Here is a 6,441-nt window from a genome sequence, read left to right on the forward strand (position 1 = left end):
GAGACACTATGTGTGGCCCATACGGCGCATCGCAGCCATAAAGCATACTTAGTGTTTTATACATCACACAAAATGCAGGGAAGGAAAAGAGGCCTGTCCTTTAATCTCCGATCTGCTGCTACCTTGTCAGTTGGCCTTTAACTCTCTACCTTTCCATAGAGATACTAATATGGATGCCCACAGGATTTTTCCAGCATTAAATGAGATGCTGTAGATAAAAGCGGGCTAAAAAGCAGGAATTGTAATTCAGGTTTTGGAGGTTGGGCTCATTCTGCTTCCTTCGGAGTTAGCCAAACTTTCCTTGCCCTGGGAACTAACCCCTCCTTGGCCACTGACTAGATCCATGTTTCCGTAAGAGCCCACATTGTGGAGTTCAGGCACAGCTCCTCTGTGCTCATCCGTATCAACATCTCCCCTCGGGATCGGGTCAGCGGGAACATTCCTGGCCCAGGTGGGGTCTCACAGCACTTCTGAGAAAAAGAAACATGCCCGTGTATCCATAAATAAACCCCATTGTCTTCTTTCCTTTTCCTGCTCAAGTTCCCTTTTCCGCACCTCAAGCTATTGGGAACCGCGCTGTTTTTATTTATTTATTTTGCCCATCCATTCTCTTTGGAGGTGCTTTTCCCTCTCCTCGTCTTTTGGAGCTGTCACCCTCTGTAGATCATTCTTATTAAGCATTAACTTGGTGAATGGATGAACATCACTTGGGAACAGATCTAGAATATTGCAAAACATAAAGCAGTCAGTGCAAACATCTGCAAAACTTGGCAATCTACTGTGGTTTCAATGAGCTCGGGGCCAAGTCCTTGACAGGCCTTGAGGTCCTCAGAGAATGCAGCACAGGGAAGATTTATTTGGGGAAAGGGCGAGAAATGTCACTTTGCGCTTCAGGTATGAGGTAGCATCGGTCAGCGTTTGCAAGCATGAGTCACTGTCTCTTCTTACCCTTCGCAGATGTCGTCTAACTGCCCTCACCCTGATTCCAAGTCCTTGTGGGGCTTTGAAAGAAGCTTAACACCAGGAGCCATCCCTTGAGTGGCTTGGGGAACAGGCCGCCTCTGGGCTAACCCTTGCTCTCGCGTTGCATTGACTGCCCTGCCTTTCCCGCCAGCTCTGCTACCAGTGGCCCCACAGGGACTGCACTCCTCTCTCCACAGTCACCTCTTCCTGAGACCAGCTGCCACTCTGGACTCCAGCTCTGGTGCCCGCTCCAGTCTGACTCCCCAGCCAGTAGCCGGTAGGGCCTCCCGTGCCCACTGATGAGCAGCAGAACTGAAGCAGGAGGGTTGGCGTGGCTTCCCTTCTCAGTCACCGGCAGCATGCGTGGGTTACATCTGTGTTTTCAGAATGTGGCTTTTGCTCTTGACACTTGCATCCTCGGGGCAGGGAGAGAGATGGAACCTCGTTCTTAGCAATTGATTCTGAATAATTCTAGGGTTGGGGGCACACAGGGGTGTTATTTGGGGTCCAGGAAGGGGATGCCAGTGTTTGGATCTTTTTTTCCCCCCATCCTGGTCTTATAAGGACAAAATTTCATGGTTTAAAGTTTGTTTTCCTATCAACTTTGGGCCTTGAGATGTTAATCGATGATAAAACGTTACCCCAAGTTTCAGAGTCAAGGACAATTTTTAGCACCTTATATAATCCAGTACCTGCAAATCCAGCACCAGCATGCATTGAGCGTCTAATCTGGCCCCCACAGCAGAGCCATGACTTTCATGGGTCTCGGACACTTTTGCTTTCGTGATCTCCATGTAAGTAAGTCAGTGAGCAAGCAAGCAAGCAAATAAACAAATGAGTAAACAAAGAAGCAAATTTAATTAATTAATTAAATTAATTATTAATTAATTAATTAATTAAAAATTTTAAATGCCTGTGTTGGCAGAAGATAAACATAATCCAGGCTGAGTTCATTACTATTATCCATTGTTTTTCTGATTTAAAAGAAAAGTAGAAACATTTTCAGTACTCCTAAACCTATCAAGGGTCCCAGGCCCTCCTCCCGCTGTGCCTAGTGGGAAGTCAGTCCTGTATCAAGGCTCCCCGAGGCTGCTCCCGAGGTCATAGTGTCTCTGTGAGCTGGCTTGGAGCCCAGAAGATTCCCAGGGCCTGCACTGTGGCAGGAGCTGGTTTGAGTTGTTTTTCTCTTCCTCTCTCTCCCTCCTCCTCACACACAAATCAGAAATTCCTAGAGGCTAGGAATCACATCTTACTTATCTTTGAATCCCACTCTCACACCTGCCTGCTTTAGATACTCAATGCGAGTGTGTGGAATGAAGTTCAATGTCTCGGATAACACTTCACAGCCACCTCACAAAGGAGGAGACTTAAAAAGTCAGTCGGTCAAAGACACTAACTGGAGGCCAGGTGTGCGAGGGGCTGTGGGGAAAATCCGAGAGACAAACGATGGCGCGGCTTCCCTCAAACAGAATGGTAGAGACACCTAAGGGAAACACTGTCTGGTCAAAGGCGTGGCACCCTGGTTCCATGGATTCCGAGCCCTTCAGCTTGACCTTGACTCCTATCATCCCCGCCTGTCAGCCCCAAGGCCTTGGACAAGTTCTTTAACCTTTGCAGAGTTTTCTCACTTTTGATTTGACATAAATATAATAATAATAATAATAATACCAACCTCATTAAAAGAGTTAATCCATGTGAAGACATTAGGGTATCATGTGACCCAGGACATAGAGTGTTCAATATAGTAGCTCTTCTTAATTGTTATGATCTTGTCTCCTGTCAGTGTTGAATCATCATCTATACCTTACTGGTTCCATCCTTAGTTCCAGAAATTTCTGCCAGTTAACTCAAAACAGTGCATGTTCAAACCTGAGCTCCTTTTCTTAGATCAAAACACACATTCTGTGTCCTTTCTTCCTCTACTGTAAGCTCTTTAAGGGCAGGCCTGTCTGTGGCTTTGATTTTTGTGTTTCCCAGAGCCAACTCAATGCTTTTGTTTTGTTTTTGTATTTTTCAAATTTTTATGTAAATTCTAGTTAGTTAACATATAGTGCAATATTGGTTTCTGGATTAGAATTCAGTGATTCATCACTTACATACAGCACCGGGAGCTCATCACAAGTGGCCCCCTTAACGCCCATCCCCCATCCAGCCCATCTCCCACCCACCTACCTCCATCAACCCTTAGTTTGCTCTCTATCCAAGAGTCTCTTATTGGCTCAATTGTTAGGCATCTGCCTTCAGCTCAGGCCCTGATCTCAGGGTCCTGGGATCAAGCCCCACATCAGGCTCTCTCTCAGAGGGAAGCCTGCTTCTACCTTTCCCACTCCCCCTGCTTGTGTTCCTTCTCTCACTGTGTCTCTCTCTGTCAAATAAATAAATAAATAAAATCTTTAAAAAAAAAAAAAAAAAAGAGTCTCCTATGGTTCCTTACTAGTCAATTCTCTTTATTGTTTTGGGGGGGGGGGTGCGTGGTGAGATAGTTGCCTAGCGACGTTTCAAAGTGACTGTAGTCTAGAGACTGGTTGATTTACCCAGAGAAGTGTGGGGATCTGGTTAGCCCAAATTTCTCTGGCATTGAGGCTTTCCCACCAAGCTATATTATATCCACCCCTCTGTTTGCCTCGGTGCTGGGAGACTTACCCTCAGGGAGAGACAGGCACAGGGTTGGAGGAGCAGAAATAAATCTGGAGGCAGCCTTTTTGCAGCGCACGTTGGAGCCACACAGAGCTGGTAGATGAAAGATTGTTCTTAAAGGGAACTGGGAACTTGGTCTAGGCAGGGATTAAAAACTAAGAATGCCTTGATGTGGTAGAATAACATCTTTGACACTTTCACGGAGATATTAACTGATTTTTAAAATTTCTCTCCTGGTAATCGTCCTTCCTCCCCTGTGTCCCCTCACTGCATTGCCCAAGGGCCAGGCGGATGGCACAGCTGCAAGTGCACCCTTTTGCAATACCCAGAGAGGAGGCCATGCAGTGTTCTTCTGAGTAGAGGGTCTCTTTCACAGTGTCCAGATCTCTTGATATCCTGCAACTGAAAGGGGAGGATGTCCCCCTTAGATGGCATCAACCCTGACTTCCAAACAGATCAGTACATCTACAAAAGGAAAAGTGATGGTCTCTATGTCATAAATAAGAAGAGAACCTGGGAGAAGTTTCTGCTCGCAGCTTGAGCGACTGCTGCCATTGAAAACCTGGCTGATGTCAGTTGTCACAGCCTCCAGGAATATTGGCCAGTGGGCTAAGCTGAATTTTGCTGCTGCCACGGGATCTGCTCCCATCACTGGAGGCTTTGCTCCTGGAACCCTCACTAATGAGATCCTGCCTTTTCAAGGAGCTGAGATTTCTCTCTCCCGTGCACTGTATGTTAGCCTGCCCACCACTGCTCTGTATGATACAGACTATCCTCTGTGCTCTGCAGACATTGTCATCCCATGCAACATACAGGGAGCTCATGCAGCGGTCTGCTGTGCTGGGTGCTGGCGGACAAAGTTTAGTGCATGCACGGCACTGTCAACTTTGAACACCCATGCGTGGTCATGCCGGATGTCTGCTTTCACAGAGTTCCGGAGGAGACGGAGCAGGAAGAGCAGACTGCTGCTGAGAAGGCTGGGACCAAGGAGGAGTTTCAGGGCAAATGGACTGTTCCAGCCCCCAGGTTTACTGCTACGCAAGCCAAGGTCACAGACTAGTCCTACCGCAGGCTATCTGAGCCTGTCCCGAGCTGCCGCCTAGAGCGTTCTGCTGGCCATGAAGCCTGGTCTGTGGCTCCCACTGCTCAGGTCACAGGAGGGATAGGAACCATTCCAGTCTATTCTTCCACAGACTCTCCAACAGAAAACAGAAATAAAGTTGAAATAAAGCATTTTCTTAAAAAAAAAAAAAAAAAAGAGAGAGAGAGAGAGAGAGAGAAGGGAAACCTGTCTCTTGCCTTGGTTTTTCAAAGCCTAACCCCATAAACGTATTATTCCATGACTCCAAAGCAGACCCAAAGGTACAGGAAATCTCTCAGAGTAAAAACGTCAAGAAAGAGAAAGGATTCCCCCCTCTAGCTTATTTAAAAAAAAAAAAATGCCCCCCAGGAATGAGAAAAGAGTCCCAGGTTGGCTGCCTCAGAAGAGGCCCTGATAGTTTTCCAGGACAGAATCTTGAAAGTGAAGACTGCAGAGCTAGTTTGCAGGTGGCCAGGGCCCCATGGGAGCAGTGGGAGGAACTTATCTCAATGTCTCTCCTTGGTGGAAAGAGCCTTGACTTGAGGGGCTATTTGGACAGGCTCAGCTGACACCTCAGACTGTACTAAATCCCCCCCCCCCAACTCTCCTGCCTCAGTATAACCAAGTCCACGGAACATCAACGCCACTCTGGAAAACATGGGGAGACGAAATCCAGAATAAATGGAAAACCTGATTCTGACTGTCAGGGGAACAGGAACGTGAAACAGAAATAAAGTTATGGAAAATGTTTAAAAATTTGTATTTCTTAGACCACTGAATTGTGGATGAGACACATTCTGGCCACAGCAGAGATAATCCTCCAGGATGGCCAAGGGTCTGGATCCAGAGAAGAAGAACTGGAAGCTTTGTCTCTCAGGCCAGGACTGGGTGGACTCTACCTGACTATTGGACTCAAGATTTTGGTGTCTCATGTGGGCATCAGTGGGTCAGTAGCCTCCTGATGAAGAGTGCTGTCCAGCCTGGCTTAGTTTGGACTGGTTTTGTTGTCTGGCATGTAGTAGGTACTCCGGCAAATGCTGAATGAATAAATGACAGTCTGAACTTCTCTGGAGCCTTCCAGTCCCTTGCTGCTACAGGGGAATAGAACTGCTTCTCTATAGCCAGGTGCCAGGTGCCCAGGCACCAGAGCTGGCCCAGAGCTACTCAGATGCCACTGAGGGCCCGCGAGGGGACTCATCCTCCAGGACTGAGTCGGACAGTGCCTGATTTTGGAAGCCCTTTACCCTCAGCTCTTGCCAGAATGCCCTGTTTTATCATGGCCTGTTGACTTGACTTTCTTCCCTCACTAGTCCGTAAATTACTGGAGCATGACAAGTATATCCCCAGCACAATGCCTGGCAAATGTTTGCGGAATTAAATGATAATGTGCTAAAATCACGCCAGATGAGCCTGACGAATCAAGGCCAGGCAATGGCTGCACAGACTGAGCTCAGTATCGTCAAGCGGCAGGAAATTGATAATCTCTGATCTGCGCTACTTTTCACAAGGTGCTTACATTGTTAATAACCTCTATGTCTGAAGTCTCTGAATTTCCAATGGAAACGTCGATGCCAAGCAAGCCAGCCTGGCTGGTGTTCCCAGATGCTAAGGCCAGAGCAGCAGGCTGAGTGCCCAAGGGTCAGACAATCCCTCTGTCGTAGTGTCCACTCATGGGAGTGGACACAACAGAATGGGAGGGGAGGCAGGGGGAAGAGAGGAGTCTCTGTGTATCCTCAGTACATGCCTGAAGCTAAGAGAAG

Source organism: Mustela nigripes, chromosome 15 (assembly GCF_022355385.1).
Source record: "Mustela nigripes isolate SB6536 chromosome 15, MUSNIG.SB6536, whole genome shotgun sequence".
In the NCBI taxonomy this organism is placed as follows: domain Eukaryota; kingdom Metazoa; phylum Chordata; class Mammalia; order Carnivora; family Mustelidae; genus Mustela; species Mustela nigripes.